Source organism: Neomonachus schauinslandi, chromosome 12, assembly GCF_002201575.2.
Source record: "Neomonachus schauinslandi chromosome 12, ASM220157v2, whole genome shotgun sequence".
Classification (NCBI taxonomy): domain Eukaryota; kingdom Metazoa; phylum Chordata; class Mammalia; order Carnivora; family Phocidae; genus Neomonachus; species Neomonachus schauinslandi.
Window position 1 is genome coordinate 51,477,920 of NC_058414.1, and position 21,002 is coordinate 51,498,921.

The following is a 21,002-nucleotide window of genomic DNA, read 5'->3' on the forward strand; positions in this document are numbered from 1 at the left end:
CTTTGAATAACTGAATGAATGAATATGTAAATGATTCAATAAAGGATAAAAAGGGCAGGTTTATCTGGGGGTAGAGGTAGTGAGAGACAGTAGAATCTTGTGTGGTTCCCAGGTTTCTGATTTTGGTAAGTAGATGGGTAAAGGTAGAATTTGGGGGAGGGGTGATACACAGTTTTGGAAATGTTTAATGGGAGGGGAAATAATTCTGTTGAGACATTCAGAATGAGATAAACAGTAAAGAGAAACACGGGTATGGATCTCTCTCAGAAGACAGCATGGTACAGATGTAGATTTGGGATACTTTACTTGAAGTTATGGGTGTGAATTAAGAGTATGAAGCAAGCAAAGAAGATGGTTAAGAACAGATCTTTTAAGAATGATCCTATATAAGAGCTGGATTTACGAGAATAAAAGGTTTTTCAATGGAATTCCACTGCAGATTTAATTTTATAAGGCTGAAATTCCTGACCGTTATCTAAAGACATTTTGACCTGAATTTTTCTTGAGGTTTCAAGATATATAATCACAATGAAAATCAGCCACAAATGCAAAGTTTAGAGAAGGAGAGCAGAAAACAGGATTTCGAATGGGTTAATAAAAAAGAATTACAAAGAAAAATATACTGCTCATCTGTTATTTTGGAACAGAGATTTTCTTTTTACTTTGTACCATTTCTTTAGATCAGTCCACTTGAGAAGTAGAGGGTGGAGAAACAGAAGGAAGAGAACTAATGCAGGGGCCGTGAGGAGTGAAGGATAGTACCCAGGATCATGTCTTCTCTGTATCAACAGCTATGAGACCCTAGACACGCACTAATTTAGTCCTGATAAATGTCTGAACAATAGGTGTTGTGACCACTGTTTCCACAGGAGAAAACAGACTCTGAGAGGTAAGGGATTACTTGAGGGCAAGGCCATGTAGCTCTAAGCAGGGAGCATGAAGCACAGATCCCTTCAAAATCTGCCCACTACTCCTTGGATGAATCCTCAAGAGTCAGAACTTGTTATGACAATTAAGTACATAAAAGACAAGAGATGCAGTCAACCAGAAATGTGTTTGGATGACAATACTGTTTATCAGTTCCAGTGAGGTATTGACAAGAGGTATATTTCAATTGGTCTGTATCAGAGCTGCCATTTTCTTTATTTTTGACTGAGCCTGATTGCTTGGTGGTCTCTTCTTATTGGTGGCTGCCATGTCATATTAGTTATTAAGTATTTTGAATATTTCCTGTGGGAACCACGAATATCATGTAAGGAACTGAGTCTGCAGCAATTAATCATGGTAAATGTAGAAAAGAGTCAAGTTATATGCAGAGAAAAAAGAGAAATTTTGTCTGAGATCTCTATTATGGAAATTCAAATGACAGAATTGATTGGAAGATGTAATCTAGACTAATAAAATTTATAGGCGTTTTATGCAAGAAACACCAGAGGTAGAATTTACTGCATTTTCTATTATTATCATAGTGGATAGACTATGCTTATTTTGGAGTCAAAGTATCCTGTGTTCAAATCTTATCTCCCTTAACATTACCATGTAATGGTAATGAAAAATGACAATGAAAAAGTGATTTTGTCTCTCAGACCCTCAGTTTCCTTATGTGTAAAACTAGTTCAATAATACTATACTTGTAGACTTGTTATGAGAATTAAATGATATATTTTAATAGGCTTGTCATAGTGTCTGGGATATTACAGACACTCTATGAATCATACTTTATTATCATATTATTAATAGTTGAAATTATTTTTTTGAAAGACAGAAGTTTTGGCTTGGGCATATAAACAAATTCCTCTTACAGGAGAAGAAATGTCAAATAATTGAAGGTGATACATTCTTGTTTTAGTAAACTGAGGAATAGGAAATGAAAGCAGAGGGTTATGCAAATATCCCAGGTCTTTTCCAATGCTGTCTTGAAAAGCGTTAATCTTTGGAGTCCTTTCGAAGAGGACTATCACATCTTTAACCCAGAACCAACCTTTATCCTGATCTGAGCTATTGTATTCTCACACACTCTTAAAGGTATTTCTCAATCAAATTCATTATAGGATTTAAATTTTGGCCAATGTTCCAGAATAAAAGAACCCCATTACTATGCTCTTCAAAGTCCTCTAAGGACAGGACCCAATCTGTATTTCCAAACATTGTCTACTATTGCATTTCAGTCATTCTACGCTCTAAATCTACTGAACTATTTGCTCTTTTCTATCTACATCCCACACTTTCCTACTTGATTCCTTTTGCTTTGCTTAAGTTGTTGCTTTTTGCTGACATAACTTCCTCATAATCTCTGTCTGTAGCTACCCATACTGACAGGTCCTGCTCCTGAGCCCTGATCTAGAGCGACTTCCTGCAAGCACAAGTACTCCTCCCTGCCCTAAATTATTCTAATATTTTGTCTTTAATCCCTCCGATGGCATTTGTCACTTTCTTCATTAGATTATATTTAGGTATTTTTAGCTTCTCTGTGGGACATTATTAGCACCTAGAAGAGAATTGTGGCTGATTCACTTTTGTACTCCAACAATGCCTGATACAGCGCCGGCATGCGATACAGTAAATAAACAAAAACTGAGAGAAATAATTTATCTAGGTTCCACTGTATATACTGTATCCATTACCATTTTAAGTTTATTTCTAGGACTTTGAGGTTACCTGTTTCCCTCAGGACATGCAGTAAGTGTGGACTCTGTCTTTTTGGAGAGTGTATGCCATTTTTATGCCATGGAATCTTAAACAGGCATCTTGACTGCAACTATCACCTGTGTTAAACAGATACTGAAGGATTTTCAAGCCCTTGATACTTTGGCTATTGCCTATGTTCTCTGAAATTTTGTTTTCTGTTCTATAATGTTAGGAGTTAAGACTTTCCTCAGTATTGCAAGAAGTAACTTACAAACAATTTTGTAAATTCTAAGTTCTTTTAAAATATTTTTTAGGGTGCCTGGGTGGCTCCGTCGTTAAGCATCTGCCTTTGGCTCAGGCCATGATCCCGGGGTCCTGGGATCGAGCCCCGCATCGGGCTCCCTGCCCCACGGGAAGCCTGCTTCTCCCTCTCCCACTCCCCCGCTTGTATTCCATCTCTTGCTGTGTCTCTCACTGTCAAATAAATAAAATCTTTAAAAAAAAATTTTTTTTAAGTGTTAAAACTTCCTGTACTGCCTTCTCTTTCTCACACATATTTTCAGTATTATTTGATAAAAATCAGATGTTTGAATATGTTATAAATGTGTTTAAAGACAAATCCTTATGTATTTTAAGTAGACTAGTGGTTCATTACCCCTCTGATATAAGAAATTACACTTTTACATTTGATATGTTGATCTGAAAATCTATGAAGATTATAAAAAAATAGAATACTCACACTAGCACATACTTTATATTGAATAAAATCATGCATTTTCATTTATTTAGTAGTCTCAAGTCTTATTTAAGACAGAATTGTATTTGTTGCTATTTATAACTTGAGTGTATAACTCATAGGCTATTATCATATGAGAAGAGGCAGCTTTTATAAAATGTAAAGTGATGCTTAAAATGAACTGTTCTACTACACACCTATCAGAATGGCCAAAATCCAAAGAACTAACAATACCAAATGCTGGCAAGAATGTGGAGCATCAGGAACTCCATTCATTGCTGGTGGAAATTAGAAAAGGTACAGTCACGGGATGCCTGGGTGGCTCAGTCCGTTAAGTGTCTGCCTTTGGCTCAGGTCATGATCCTGGAGTCCCGGGATCGAGTCCCGCATCGGGCTCCTTGCTCAGCAGGGAGCCTGCTTCTCCCCCTGCCTGTGCTCTTTCTCTCTCTCTCTCTCACTCTTTCTCTCTGACAAATAAATAAATAAAATCTTAAAAAAAAAGAAAAAAGTTACAGGCACTTTGGAAGGCATTTTAGCAGTTGTTTACAAGACTATACAAACTCTTGCCACGTGACCCAGCAATTGTGCTTCTTGGTATTTACCCAAAGGAGATGAAAACCTTTGTCCACATAAAAGCCTGCATATGGATGCCTATAGCAGCTTTATTGATAATTGCCAAAACATGAAAGCAGCCAAAATATCCTTCAGTAGGTGAATGGATACAAAAACTTTAGTATACGCAGCAGTGAGAAACTATTCAGCACTAAAGGGAAATGAGCAATCAAGCCAAGGATGGACCTTGAAGGCATTATGCTAAGTGAAATAAGTTAGAGAAGGATACTGTATGGTCTCACTTACATGTGGAATCTTAAAAAAAAAAAAAAAGCTAAACTTTTTAGAATGGAATAATGGTTACTGGGAGCTGGGGGTGTTGGTGGTTGGTGGTTGGGAGGTGTTGATCAAAGGGTACAAATTTCCAGCTGCAAAATGAGTAAGTTCTGAGGATCTAATCTATAGCATGGTGCCCCTAGTTAACTGTACTATATAGTTGAACGTTGCTAAAAGAGTCAATCTTAGATATTCTCATCACAAAAAATTGTAATTATGTGAGGTGATGGATGTGCTAATGAACTTTATTGTGTAATGATTTTGCAATATATACATATATCAAAACATCATGTTGTACACCTTAAACTAACACAATGCTATATGTCAATTATATCTCAGTAAAGCTGGAAAAATTTTTAAATAAAAACAAGAAAAATGAAGTAAGAAGTAAAGACACTCAAGGCTAGAGAAGTAAGCAGGAGTGAGATCATAAAGGCTCTCAGGCCTCAGTACTCTCTCCAAAGTTGGTTAAAGTGGTGCAAGAGCAAGAGTGAGAGGATGAGATTTCCCCTCAGAGAGTTTGCTGGGATTGTATCATAATTTTGAAAGATTATATCAGATGCAGGGGTTCATTCAGAAGGATACTATGGAAACCCTGGACTAGGGAGGGTATCATTGAGAACAGAAGGGGGGAATGGATGTTCATGTTTAGGAGTCAGAATCAATGTATTTTGGAAATTGTTGAAGTATGGGATCTTCGAAGGAGAAGAAAGAATTCAATACAATGGCTATGTCAGTGCCTTGAGAATTGGCTGGTTGGGACATGTGGAGTTTGAGTTGCTATGGAACATTCAAGTAAGTAGATTAATGGAGAGCTGGGTAGACAGACCTACATTTGGGGGGTGGGGATTTTGATGTGGGAGTCATGTGGCAACTGAAGACTAAGATATGGGTGAAATGCCCAATGAGAGAAGAGGGCCCTAGATAGAAAGTACCCAGAGAACTGCCAATATGCAATGAATTGGCAGAGGAAGCTGTGTCTACAGTGAAGATTGAGCAGTAGAAGCCAGGAATCTAAGGGAAGGAAAACCGAGAGGATATGATGGGATTCTAGAAAAGATAAAAAAGTACTTCAGAAGGATGGAGCGGGCATCAGTTAATTATTGAGAGGTTAAATAAAATACATTATCCAAAGGATCATTATATGTGGTACCTTATTTATTAAACTCTACTACCAGTAAGAAAAGATGTTTATAACAGTGGTATATTTTTATCCATTATTTTTAATCAATATCATTCTATTAAAATTAAGTCCTGATTAGAGATATCATTTTATTTTTAACTAAGTTCTTTAATTTCAGTTTTATAAACATATTTTTGTTCATTTATCCTCCAAAAGTAGAATGAACACTCTTTATAACTGAACTAAACTTGACAATCATGCATACTTCAAAATCCAAGCAGTAATATTCAGTTAATTATCTGATAATAATCTGAAGATGACTATGGTGACACTTAAATTTTAACATATCAAATAGCTGTTGTTCTATAATTTAAATTTAGCTAGCTGATGTTCTTAGGATGTATTATATTGTCTGTATAGTGATTTATTTTAAAATGCTTCAGAATAAACAGTATGCTGATTCACTTGAATCTAAACCCAAGGAGTAGTCTTTAGTGTCCAAATTACCTTAATTAGGAGTCAATATTCTGGAGATGGCTCTTTAAACTATAAATATCATTATCAAAATTGTTGTCGGGAGTGTGTTAATTAGCAGAAAGGATGCTAGAAATAATTCAAGATGTGTTGTAAGCTATGAAATTGTATGAAATATAAAAGCTTTATTTTTAAACTAAGGAATGGAATAAGCTGATATAACTTTTCAATATCCAAAGCTGATATTCTAAAACACCTCTAGAAATAAACAAACATGCTTATTTTCTGTGTAAACAAAAACACACAAATATTTTTAGAGGTTGTTGACTTAATATTCTTTAGAGGGAAGAATTAAAAATCAATTTCAGATTATGACTTTGTTGAGTTCAGTGATATAATTTAAAATGATAAATGAATTTATCCATTTGTACATATACATGTCCCAAAAATGTACATTAAAAGTATAAATTTTCCAATTTGAATGAAGGACCATTTACATTTTAGGGTGTTCCTGAAGATCAACAGGGATGTCTGATAAAATTTTGGATTTTAGAAACCACTATCCTCCTTCTCTCTCTCTCTCATCCTTTGCTGTCATACTAAGGAACCTACAGATGTTTAGTCTCTAGGGATAAGCTAGAGAAGTCCAGGTGGAGAGATCAGTCCCAATGGATAAAGGGAAATTAGTAGAAGAAAACATAACTCTCACAACCCTAATTATCTCTCTGACTTCCAGCAGAATTTCATGTTAACCATCCTAGAAACGTCCAGCGAAAGCTATTACATCCAGTGTTTTATAATCCTTAGCGTCAAGATTTTTTTTTTTTTTTTTACATCTAATGCATATGCTTAACTGACAAAATCCTTAGAACTGCTTCCTTTTCTTCTACCTCCAGGCAATGTGCTATCCTCAGGAGGATGACAGGTACTGGGAGATTATTACTTAGCTGCTCCCCTGCTTGTTATTCAACGGATGGTGGCCATTGCTCCTAGTAATCTAACTCCTGCTAGTTTGGAAACTCCAAATCAAGGATGGAGGATAATGCATCATTCCTGTGGAGCTGAGGAAGAAGGCTGGACAGAGAGCAGATAGCAAAAATCACAGACGACAGCAGTCCACGTAAGGATGACAAGCCAAGTGCGGAAGTTTTCTGGCAGAGAGGAAAAAGGCAACCAGAAGCTAGCCAGAAATAGCATATCCCAGAATATAACATAAGTGACAGCACTGTGGATTTCTTAGAAAGATAAACTTGTAACAGTTCATAGATTCAAGCAAATTTTGCCTTTGAAGGTTGTTAATGAGGGAGCCCATGAGTTTATTGGAATTTTGCTGTGATTACCCAAAACCATTTTGGAATTTTTTTGCAAAAGCCTTCAGAAACTTTGGTATGTTCATCTAACTCTCCTTAATGGAAGGAGATTTCCCATCCATTAATGGAATATTTATCAAAGTATATGGTTCCCCATAAACTATCTCAGAATCATCTAATACGGCTAGATAAATAGGAATTTCTCAGGTTAGGGCCCAGGGGTTGCATTTTTGGAGGCTTTTCAAGGTTCTCAATAAACTACTGCATTAAAAGATGATTTGGGAGGTGCCTGAGTGGCTCAGTTAGTTAAGCGTCTGACACTTGATTTCAGCTCAAGTCAAGATCTCAGGGTTATGAGGTCCAGCCCCGTGGAATCTCTCTCTCTCCCTCTGCTCCTTCCCCTGCTTGAGCTAAGTAAGTAAGTAAATAAATAAAAAAAGATGATTTGGTAAACATATAGAATTCTGTGGGGCTAAATCTGGTGGCTATGCACAGTTACACAAATATGGACCATAGGTACCTATGACCATAAAGGAAAGCAATAGATTTTCTTGTGTTGCTTGTCAGTTACATTAGACTTTTCCAGAAGAAAATTTCCAAATGTTTTGAGCAACACTGTAATGGTAACATTTAGGTCATGGTTCTTTGAAAACTTTGAAGGTCTTTGAAAATGCATAAAATGTGATATGTCTATTTTAAAAAAGGTGCCATTTAAAAACAGTCATACCTTGCAGTAAATTATTTTAAGTCTTTTTAAACCTTTGTCTGTATATTATTGTAATATAAAAATATCCTGTTTCTCTCCCAGGAGATTTTGAGGTATCCCCCTGTGAAGGCAATAGGGCATGTTTTGTTGAGCATTACTACCTGTTTGCATTCAAAAGAGCAAGAGTTATTTTTTCCAAAATTATAATAATGTAATTGGAATGTACTTTATTGAATAGGCTGTATGTACTTCCCTTCAAGGTTCTGATGCTTCCCTGAAGGGAATCATTTTTCCCAGTTGAGAACATTGTCATACAGAGAATGTGGGAGGGAAACTAGAAAGTAAACACTTATTTATATACTTTCTTTTTTTTTTTTTTTCTGGGCAAGTGTTAGTAAACTTAAACACCCATTAAGGTCCATGTTCCGACCCAGCCCTTTGGAGGTGCTGTTTAGCTAGAATTTTTCACGTCTACTATGATTGAATTCATAAGATGATTATTTAAATTTCTTTTCATTTTATTAAAGTCTTCATATATTGAAAACAATGGTAGAACCTACCTCCTCCTACTAAATTAAAAGTGTTCTCAGGTAAGCAGTGGCCACAGGCAGGTGTTTTGTCCCCTTATGTGAAAAGACAGTGAAAGTCAGTGAACACAATTTCCAAAAATTACCTTTACAGCAGTGTTGTCTCAGGTGGCCGCTAAATCTTGAATGTCCAAGTTCAGCTCAGATTCCATCTTGGCATAAACAATGACATGGACTTTAATGATACCCAGGTGTGGAGATGGTTGGTACTCTCCTGGGAGTTTGAGACCTTCTTGGGCAGTCTGAAAATCAGTTTCTGAATTCCACATATTTGCATTTCCTCCTTTCTATTCAGCACAATAGTTCTGCTGTGCTAAGGAAACTTTGCTAACATTTCATTTAAGAAGAGTTGGTAAATGGTATTCACAGAATGGGCCAGGTAAATTGGAATCTTAATGGGATAGCAGCAGATCTCAGAGAGAAGTTTTGCTGAAGACTCCAAGTTTCCTCATTTGGACTTGGATGCTTAGACGTGGACACTCGGGGAAAACTCTCACACCATGACGGTGCTGACTCTCTGAATCACCTGTGTCTCATCAAGAGCTGGCTAACTTAGCTGCATTCGGGGGCATTATTATAATGAGAATTTTAAGTTGTCAATTTAGTCTTTGGTATTCTAGCTGTTTGTATTGACTGATTTTCAATTTTCTCTAGACACGCTTCGTAATACTGAGTTTCTTACAGCAGTTTCTCATTAATACAATACTTTCTCATAAGTTGTTTTTTTGTTTGTTTTGGTGGGCTTAATAAATTATATATAATGACAGAAAGCATCCCAGTAATGCATGAAATGCTTTTTTCCGTTGTTACAAAAAAGAACACCTCTCCCCTACTCACCCCATAAAAAAGAGAAATGTAAGCCACAAATGAAGGTGTCATTGCTCTCCATGAGGTTTCAGCTCTAAGTCAGAAAACCTGTCTCTAAATAATGCAGTGACTACTGTCATGGAGTTGGTTTGCATTTCATAAGGAAAAGGCAGAGAATAGGGAGGGAATAAGAGCTATCTAGTTTCTAACTGTATTACAGTTTATACCTTAGTAATGATGTTCTTGTTTTCTTACATGGGGCAGTGAAAGTGTGGAAATTATCACCTCATTAGTTCTAGAGAGTGGGAAGTCTGGGTAGATACTGAGCAAAGACATTCCATTCTATTTTGTTTCCGATAATCTAAATGTAAAAGCTTTAACGATATTGAGGAGGAAGAATGACTGCCTTCATTTAGGATAGTAAGGGGTCTAGGCCCCATCCCTCCAGGGGCACTGCAAAATCCTACACCCTGGGACTATTATATATATAACTGATTTGCCTATCATTATGTCTGAGGGTGAGTTATGGCTCTTATTCTTTGTGCAGGCAGGGAATGGAGACGGTAGAGAAGGCTTGTGTCTTGTTGGAGATGTATTTCTTTATAGTGATTCTGAAGCTCCCTAAATTATTCTTATTGCATTATTTCTTGAGAGTAGGGAAAGACCAAAATGTATTTAGGGCTTAAAGTGAGACTTTAAGGCTGTATGTTTTTCTCACTGCAGTTTTCTTATTTAATTTTTTTTTTTTTTGAGAGAGAGCATGAGCGTGAGTGGGGAGGGGGAGAGGCAGAGGGAGAGGGAGATAGAGAATCTCAAGCAGGCTCCATGGCCAGTGTGGAGCCCACAGCGTAGATCTAACAACCTTGAGATTATGACCTGAGCCAAAATCAAGAGCCGAGGCTTAACTGACTGAGTTACCCAGGCGCCCCTCTCACTGAAATTTTTAAGATGCTGCCTTTATAACCCTTTGCCATGATTTTCTTTTCTTTTTTTTTTTTTTTAAGATTTTATTTATTTGACAGAGAGAGACACAGCGAGAGAGGGAACACAAGCAGGGAGGAGAGTGGGAGAGGGAGAAGCAGGCTTCCCGTGGAGCAGGGTGCCCGACATGGGGCTCGATCCCAGGACCCTGGGACCATGACCTGAGCTGAAGGCAGATGCCTAACAACTGAGCCACCCAGGTGCTCCTACCATGATTTTCACTAATATAACATCCAAATGACTTCTCTATGTATCATTAGCAATACCTGAATAGAACATAATCCTGTATCAACAGAAAAGGCCCTTTTCTTCTCAGGGCCAATGAACCATAACCTCCTTCCCCAACTAAGATACCTGACTTTGCTTGACCTGGAATCATTCTCCCCTAGGCATTGGTGGGTTAATAACATTGTAGATATGATATCAGAAATATCTGTAAATCATGGGTGATGCAGTTGGTTGAGTGTCTGACTCTTGGTTTCAGGTCAAGTCATGATCTCAGGGTCAAGAGATGGAGCCCAGCATTGGGCTCTGTGCTCAGAGCCGAGTCTGCTTGAGATTCTCTTTCCCTTTCTGTCTGCTGCTCCCCACCAACCTCAAATAAATAAATAAATAAATCTTTAAAAAAAGTTTGTAAATCATATATCTGATAAAGAAACAAATAACCCAATTAAAGATATAAACAAACATCTCATCAAAGGAGATAGACACATATATATATATAAAATCAGAAGACAGAAAATAGAATTATATTTCCTCATAGTAAGTTATATATGACTTATTATATGTAAATCATATACATATAATCATATATTATAAGGTATTGATTGGTACATATGATTACAGAGTCTGAGAAGTCCCAAGATCTGTAGTGGGCAAGCTGGAGACCCAGGAAAGACAAAATTTACATCAAGTCCAAGTCCAAAGGCCTGAGAACTGGGAGAAGCAATGGTGTAAGTTCCAGTCTGAGAGCTGGCTGGCTCAACAGCAAAGAAGAACTGTGCATTAAAGGGATGTGGTTCCTAATGGCTGTTTTCTGGATTCCAGCAGGAGTCTACCAGTAAGCTGCCAGAAAAATATATTGTGTATGATATTGTAGGGGCAGCTACATGACATTGTGCATTTGTCAAAACTCATAGATGGGGCGCCTGGGTGGCTCAGTTGGTTAAGCGACTGCCTTTGGCTCAGGTCATGATCCTGGAGTCCCAGGATCGAGTCCCGCATCGGGCTCCCTGCTTGGCAGGGAGTCTGCTTCTCCCTCTGACCCTCCTCCCTCTCATGCTCTCTGTCTCTCATTCTCTCTTTCTCAAATAAATAAATAAAATCTTTAAAAAAAAACAAAAAAAACTCATAGAACTTTATAGCAAAAAAAGTGTACCTGGTGCAAAAATTTTGTTTTAAGTAATATTTAGGACATCAAAGGATCGCAGGATGGAATGCAGATGTGATTCTTAAAATCTAATTATATTACAGTATAAGGGAGAGTAGAAAAGTTGTTGACTTAAGTACCTTTGGAAATGAGTGAAGACTGTAAGACTTCATTTTATATCATCCATATAAACTATGTACAAGCACTGTCCTCAAGCAGCTAAAAGTCATTTCCCATGGACGATACAGGTTAATGAATATAAAACAATTCAGAAACAACCCACATATTCCAGTCTCCCTTATACCTGCTCTTCTTTTTGTTTTGTTTTTTTCCTGTAACACAATCTTCTAGAACACTGCACCACCTATTTATTTATTATGCTAATCACCCACTGTTTCCCCCTATTTGAATATGAGCTGTACAGAGTTGGGCACCTAGCGCCCAGATCAGAGTAGATTCTCAACAAATTTTGTTGAATCATTTTAAATTGAACTGAACATGCTTTGTTAAATATCAATCAAATGTCCACTGGAGACACCGCCACAAAGAAAGCTTTAATGTGGAGACTCCAGAGCCAGTTCACCTAGAAACGAAGCCTATCTCCAACACAAACTTGCTCTATGACACTTAAAATCAGCTAGGGAAACTGCCATGGCATATGGTTAAAAAGCAGCTTCAAATATCTTTTAACCCTCCCACCTATATGCTTAAATTTCATTTCCTTTGGAATTTTCTTCTCTATCAGTAATTTTAGTGCTTTTAAAGGCAATATTGAAGCAGATAAGAAAAAAAAATATTATAGATTTTAAAGATGTGTATCCCTAAAGACTTTTCAAAAATCTATTTAAAAAGTACATGGACAGCCTAAAGTCCTTGAAGGTGAAAGAAATAATATTTTAGTTGACTGTCTACATCAGGGTTCATTCACGGTACTATTTCTACAAGAACAGTGTAATAAGTAGATGAGTTAGCAAGATTATTTGCTGCATAAGCTTTCAAATTGAAATTTTTGGTTTTCTGATTTACCATAGATACAAGACACCAAGAGTATTGTGGAACAAATAGGTTATTCTAAAAATTGGGCCAATCTGGTAGTGATTATCATAGATTAGAATGAGGGAAATCAAATGCCCAATTCTAATGAGTAAAGTTTTACGAGAAAATGACTGATAATTAACCACTAAATTCTGAAGATTGAATGCCAAAGTTTTATCTAATGTACTTAAAATACCTTATTTCTCTTAAAATAATAATAAAAAATATGTCTGAGAAAGGTATTACAACTAGTTGAAAAGAGTAGGATAGTTTTAAGTATTTTTCAAACACCTAAGACATTTAAGCGTATTAAGTATTAAGAGTAGCTAAATCATTGAATTTTAAAAAATATAAATATTATCTATTGCCTGAGCCTGAATAATAAAATAACACAACCAAATGATACAGAGAATAAGTAAGCCTACGAATACAAGACCTAATGATGAATTCTCTGTAATGAAACTTGACAGAAAGAGAATTTCAGTAAAATATTAATTCATAATCAAATTGTTGTTTCCTTGCAAAGGTGACTCGATGTTGTTGGCTTTCGTCATAGTACCAAAGCGGTCTTGACACAATTTCAATTACCTGTTTTTCTTCTAACTTTCCAAGACACGTGCCCTCCTTGACCAGCCCAACTATAACAGTAGCTTAGTACAAGATAATTCCAAAGTCCATTTAATGTAGATGATAATTCTGAATGATTTCATCTTCAATTAGGGTGACTCAGGATGCCATCATCTCTTGGAGGTTTATTAATTAACAGTATCCCAAAGAGGAGAGACATACTCAATCCAAATTCCTCAAATATTTCCTGAATGACCTGTATAATTTTTCCCCGGATACTGACACAGGATCTGGAGGTATGAAAATGAGCAATATTCTATCATCTGCCGTTAGGATGTCCATAGTCATGTAAAGGAAACAGACTATCCACGGTCTTAAAAAAGAAAATAAATAAATAATAATATAAGGTGATATATACCAAAAATACTTTTTTTTTAAAGATTTTATTTATTTATTTGAGAGAGAGAATGAGATAGAGAGAGAGCATGAGAGGGGGGAGGGTCAGAAGGAGAAGCAGACTCCCTGCCGAGCAGGGAGCCCGATGCGGGACTCTATCCAGGGACTCCAGGATCATGACCTGAGCCGAAGGCAGTGGCTTAACCAACTGAGCCACCTAGGCGCCCTATACCAAAAATATTCTGTGCAATGAATTTTACAGAAGGGAGACTATATTTAGCAAGTCAGAAAGTCATGAAATCTTCAAAGAAAAACTTAAATATGTTTTTAATTGATAATTGACAAATAAAAGTTGTATAGCCACCAGTCTGAACATAGGCACGCCAGAGCATTGACAAGGTACTGAAGGGGTATTCAGGGACCTACCAGAGTTTTGATATTTCTAATGCACAAGGTCGGAGATAAGGCCAATCTCAAGATTCCTTTTTTTTTTTTTTTTTTGGCACACTAAAAACATCACCTGGCTGGAAAATCATCACTAAAGGTATGTGACCTGGATGGGGAGAAGAGAGGATTGTGATCGGATAATTCTTTCAGAGAGCACACTGAGCGTGGCAACAGTGTGGATGATACACCTTAGGGAAGTGAGACTGAAAGCAGATGAGTTAGCATCCGATGCCATGCTAAGGTGACAGATGATGAGTGTTTGAACTAAAGCAATGAAAGTGCAGATGGAGAGAGCAGACAATTTGAAATCAATTTAAGAAATTAACGTGACAGGACTTGGTGATTAATTGGCTATTGGGGAGGATTATAAAGGAAAGAGAAATTCTAGAGGGACTCTTGGGGATTTTGTATACTGCCTTAGTAAGGAATTGCCTTCTACTGCTAGAAGCAAAATGCCAGAAGCAACAGTGGCTAAAATAAGTAGCAGTTTGTTTCTCTCTTCAGTGAGGCAAGTGTGAAGGTAAGCACCCTAGGACTAGATGATAGCAACACAGTGCTGATAGAGACCTGGGCTCCTTTGTTCTGCTGCTCCACCACCTGTTGTTCTTCCTCATTAGATGTTACATTGTCCATGAGAATTGCTGGAGCTCCATTATCATTTTCATATGCCAGGCAGGGAGCAGGAAGTGAAAGGACCAAAATGAGAACAGCTTAGCCTTTTCTCTCCCTTTTAAAAGGCCCACAGAATTCCCACCTAACAACTTGAGTATATATCCCTTTGGCCAGAACTTAGCAACGTGGTCACATCCCACAGTATGAAGTGTTGTATTTTATCTGAACACTTTGCTGCTCCAAATACTTAGTGCTGGGTTACTAAACAAGAAACAGATATTGGATAGACAACCACTTTTTTATAAGTATCTTGTAACCAACAAGAAAAAGTATACTGAAAGAAAATTAGGTGTGAGACAGTGAATAGGGAAGAAGAGCTAATGTGTTTACTTTAGGATATTTCGAATATAGTACACCGTCGGTCTTAAGGAATATACAATCAATATCAGTCAGTTGTACAAATGTCCAATGGATAATCCAACTCTCAGTTTAAAAGGAAAAGCAGAGTTAGCTATATTGACTTCAGAGTCATCTATAGTATGAAAATACAAAAGATGAGCTGAGAATTCCTGTTCTCATCAATAGCATTAAAGCTGAAGACAGACATAAATTGGGATAATGGAGTCGGGTATAATAATCACATTCAAGTACATTATTACACCTCCCCAGAAGATTTTTTTAATCTGAAGTGTCATAAGGAATATGTAGAATATTCTCAAATATAAACCAGGCTGAGGTCAGTAATGGCTTCTGCTCTTAGGAAGGTATTAGCTATGATCTTGGGTGAAACAGGATGCCTCTGGATCTTTTTTAAGTTGAATTTTTACCTTAGATTAATGAGAAACAGATACTCTTTCTACCTTGTCTTATCTAAGTAGACATTTCTAAAGTGCTTACTACCAAGCTCTAAGCAATGGACTGAAGAAAAGGAAGGTCAAAAAGGATCTATGTTACTTGACAAATATGACTCAACTTACGTCCTTTCATCAATCAGCATGAAAATGAAAATATTTACCTTGACATGCACAATCTTGTCAGAAACTTTTTCAAATCTATGGCATGTAACAACAAAGCAGAGTTATGTCTCTGGCAATGTGTGGGAATTCCTGGGTTTTTGAATATCTCACCATTTCAAAGAGTCAAAGCACTCTTTTTTCTAAGTTGCATAGATGAATATATTGTATATTTACTTTTATATCTTATGAAAGACCAAGCCTAGAACTATAGAGATGATTTTTCCAGTGAAAACTTTAAGACATGAGCCTAAAATCAGGCTGGTTGAATGTGTTCTTTATGGCATATTAAGCTTTGTATTATTTGAAAATTTTATAATAAAAATGATTTCATGTATTACATGTTAATTGTGATAAACAACTTCATTAGACTAAATACAGTTTTGTTCCTTTTATAATAATGTCCTAATTTTCAAGTACATTTTTTATACTTTGCTTATTTTCTATAAACGAGACTGGCATAATGGGTCTCAGATATAAAGGTCAAAATTTGTTTAGGTTGGTTCCTAGATTAAAATCATTTAGTTTCTTAAAAAAGTTTGGATTTTTCTGCAAGTTAAATCAGTCTTCTTGGCTTACCACATTTTGGAACTACAAGGAACGTTAATTTTAAAGTATTTTATTTCTCTAGAAATGATACCTCTCTGTGCTAGGATTAAACTTCAGAAATGTTAGGTTATTGACACTAGACCTAGTGCTAATTTTCAGTTATCGTTTAACTGGTCTCTGTGAATGAATCAATAAAAGAATATATGTGTTTATGTGTGTGTCTGTGTGCGTGTGTGTAAATTCCATAACTGGGGAATTCAAAACATAATGACATTTTTCCAGTTATACCAGATAAATGTATTCCTTGCTTACTTTCTATTCCGTTTACTGTTGACTTTAATAATACTGAACAAACTGGCTATCCTTTAAAACATCAGTATAATCCTCTCATACTGGTAACTGGGTTTCATCAATCTTTTTAATAATATAATCTCTTTGGTAACATCATACTCTAAGCTTTAAGGATGCAGTATTCAAAGAATTAAATAGAATCCCTCTGTAAAATCCCTGATATAATGTGTAACAGTAATGTGCTCTAATCACTATATAATTTCCCCCCTCAGTAAATTCTTTCTAATCCTCAGGACCACATTTCTAAATCCTTAGAACTGTGCCTTTTGGAAAGGGATACTTTATTACTTATTAAAAAGCTTTTCAAGAGCTTTTCCTCAAATAGATGATCAAGCTAGATAAAACAGAAAAGGTTAAAAGAAAAATATTTTATTGTACTCATCAACTATGAGCCCATGTGTTTTTCCTTTAGAAAATTTCAGTTGAAAATTTTTTTTCACATTCTCAAATATGTAGTTATCTTCACAAAATTTATTAAAAATAAGCCTCAAAGTTCAGTACAATTTTAAACCTCAATTGAATAGAGTGCTTAGTTCAACTGTGTTGATTAATTCCATGCTACCCTTTGGGTTCAAACCTTGTGATTAAAATTATTTATCAGATATCAGATATTTTGTTGCTTTCTTTTCATAGTGAGAAAAATAAAATATTAAACATAATTGACTTTCTTAACTAATTAAGGACTTCATAGTGTCACTACGTTATAGCTTTATGTAGTCACTTTCCTGGTGTAGCACTCCACATATGTAGATGAAGAAGATGCAAGAAAGGGACAGGTAAACTGTCATTCCATCTGTAAAAGCCTGTATTTCTTTTTTAAAATAAATTCTTGTGTGAATTTGTTCCTTCTACTTTTGTCCCTTTGACCTAAAATTAAAGCTAAGAAACATTTCTATAAAGTTCCTTGGTCACTGAGTTTGAGTACATTGATGTATATGTCTGCAAATGAAATAATAGCATATACTTTCTATATCTACAGTTCCAGAGAAATCACATATATGGATTAAAGGGAAAAAGTCTGTTCATTCTTCTGCTGAGTTTTATCTTAATAACTGTTTGTTTGCTTTACTAGGATGGAATGTTAATGAGATTTGTTGGCCTATTTCTGCATTATTTTCACTGCTATTAAGGTTCATCACCCTTCAAGTAGTTATACCTGTAGCTTCCATATTTCAAGTCTTTACTGAAGTTATCAGAAGTGTAACAGCTAACCACTTGATTTTGAATGTCCAGAGTTCTGTCTTGTCATGTGGAAAAGACTGAAGGAGAAATTAGCTGGTCACATGTAATAACATACTATACTGTAGATAAGGGCAAATCCATATGCATAAATCTAGAATGCTTTACACGAAAGATAGCTCCTGGAAGGACTCATTTGCTAAAAGAGAAAGCAACACAAGAAAGACTGTCAGCTGAGCATAGCCCTCGGATTTCATTGCAACAATTTTTATACTGTCCCTGCTGCTATAATTGGAAGTGAGAACTATCAGCATTTAGAATTCTCCCCTGACAGATGCCTTTTTGACATCCATGTTCATTCCACCTGATCTACACGCTTTTGCTTCTGTTGCTGCAATCCTCACAAATAACTCAAACAATCCATCTTTCACCAGGCCTCAAATATGAGGTCTTAAAATATTTTGAGCAAAAAAAGGCATCACGTTTTACTTTTATTTTCATTTGAAAATAAAGTATCATTTCAGAGTCATTTGGGGTAAATGGTTCCAGGGTGTTTTCTTTCTTTGATTTTATATATATATACATATATATATTATATATTTTTCAGAGACTTCCAGTTCTTTTCAATCAATTACTCCTCCAATTATGAGCCTCCTCATTACAAAATCATCACAAGGGAAAACAATCTGATCCTGTTAGGATCCACATATTCAAAATAGGGAACTCCATATTGAGTAAATAAAAGATGATGTGTCAGGCTATTTTTCATGCATAAGGAGTACACATTTTAAGACTTTTCCAAATGAAACCATAGACATGAGAAGATGAAATCAGTTTCCTTCTTGAGCCGAGTCAGTAATCATGTAATCAAGCAGTTTTCATATTGTTAACTCATGCCTGAGAGAAAACGCCCTGACAGAACACTGTGCACTGGGCATACAGTGAGACTGTGCAGACATTTTCTGACAGTTAATCAAAAGAGTAAATCTAAGGATTTATCGGTATTAAAACATTTCCAACTTTTCTCCCAGGGCATAGAAAGAAAAAGTAAAGTCATTAAACAACAAATATTTGAAGTTAGAGTTGATAAAAATGTTAAGAATTTTAAAACTTATTCTGAGGAATCAAATGAAATAAATCAAAAGAAGGGCGAAAAGTAATAGTATGCCACATATAATATCGGGGATACTCAAGGGTAAATTAAATCTATCAAAGAGAATAATCTGAGATCAAGAAATAGTGCTTCATTAAAAAATAAAATTATTCAATTTATATGAGAATTTCAAGTTGGGATTTTAATTTTATTTAACACTGAACTTTCCCCCTTCTTAAATCTTCAATGACTAACTAAATAAATACAAAATAAAAGAATAACTATCATTTTGAAAATGTAAAAGACTATTAATTAAAACTCTGAAGGCCTGCAATAAGACAAGATATTAATTATAAGGATGCTTAATATTAAAATATAATTGCAATTAACTAGCAAATTGTGAATGCAAATACAAAATACAAATCTCTTCTCCTGCAAAGGATTGATCTAATCTGTCATTACGCTTTTAAGATGAGTATTTGTTCTAAATGGCCCTACAGTTGTATAATGACTTTCCTTTACTCACTAATAAACATTTTAGAATGTTTCTGCTATCTCAGAAAGTAACAAGAGTAGAGTTACAGATTTTATTTTTTTAAATATGGCTTTTTAAATTTAATTTCTTAATTTTTTATATGGCTCTGTAGGGACCCAGGCTCTGAGATCTATAGAATTGATATAATCCTGGATCATCTCAAATATAATGCTGTACTTATAGGCCAAGGATGGAGACAAGATAACCGAAGAGAGTTATATACCTTTGACCCCTGTTATTTAATGGAATTGATTGGACTGAAGTGTGACGGGAAGAGGCAATAGTGAAATGACACTGGGGAATATTTTGTAATACTAAGGTTTTAAAAATCTTTTCCTGCCTTTCCTTCATGGAATAGAAATTACCATGTTGTCAGTGAAAACTCTTTAAGAGTCTTCAAACCTACTTGACCTTTTCTGGTCTATAATATCTTGCAACTCCAAGCAGCCATGGCTACATGGGAGATGACCCCGATACAGAGAGGAGAAAACAGTGAGAGACAGAAATTGTGAGCAATTATTGCAAGATGTCACAGAAACAATCTTGACCCCAGCTATTATCATGGAGATATTCTAAGAGGAATACCCATCTACCTCAGGTACATTCCCTGGGTAGTCAGGCATGCAACTCAGAGAAAATGAGATTCTTCAGGGTACCATAACAAATATCTTCCTCCTTCTTAGTTGCCCCAACTAGGTACTCCCTCTCTACACCTCACCAGCAATACAAGCCACCAAATAAAACTAGAGACGGGATACACTTCCCTTTTTCTCTTTTGAGAATGATACTTTCACAGAAACCCACATAATATTTAACAGGTACTTACATGACAGGAACAGAATTTTCTTTGTAAAGATTAAAAAAGGAATGGGAAAATGAGACTGAACCTATCATTTTAAACGGACCTGATCCAACTGGCTGTTCAACAGTTGGTAGCCCCTCGAGGCTAGAGTTGAGAGTATATCCCGTGTAGCATCTGGTTATCAGGTGGTCTGCTAAAATGAGAGTAAATTTACACAAAATTTGCCAAATGAACCACATTTCCTAACAAAAGATAAAAAACCACTCAAACAACATGTTCTTGCACACTTGGAGATGAATGTATTCTCTGTCCTCTGGCACACTGATGAGGCCCTTGCTTAAGAAATTCATTCAAAGTCGAAAGCAAACACGTCTGACAGCAACATCGGTCTGGTTTGTAGTTGAATTTGACCACACAGTCCTCTGTGCAAGACAGGCCCTGGACTATGCAGAGTTCTAGATATCATGTGTTATTCTAAAGGTGTTCAGTACCTGGGCATACTGGATATTTACATATTGTTCATGCCAGGGATGTGCTGCCATTCTGGTAAACCCCATATCTTGAGTGTCACTAAAATTCACCAAACTGATTTCCAACAATCTTTATGTTGATGTTCCCTCTGGTGTATATTTAGTTATTTGAAACCCCTTGATGGTGAAGCCATGCACTTCATTGCTTCAAACACCACCTACTTATGCCTCAAGTGTGAACTAAAGTCAGTTTAACCCACATATTATTCTACTTTTTTGCCACAGCACTTTAAAATAAGTTACCAATATAATATTTAGGCAAAGATTTCATAGTACGGAAGAAG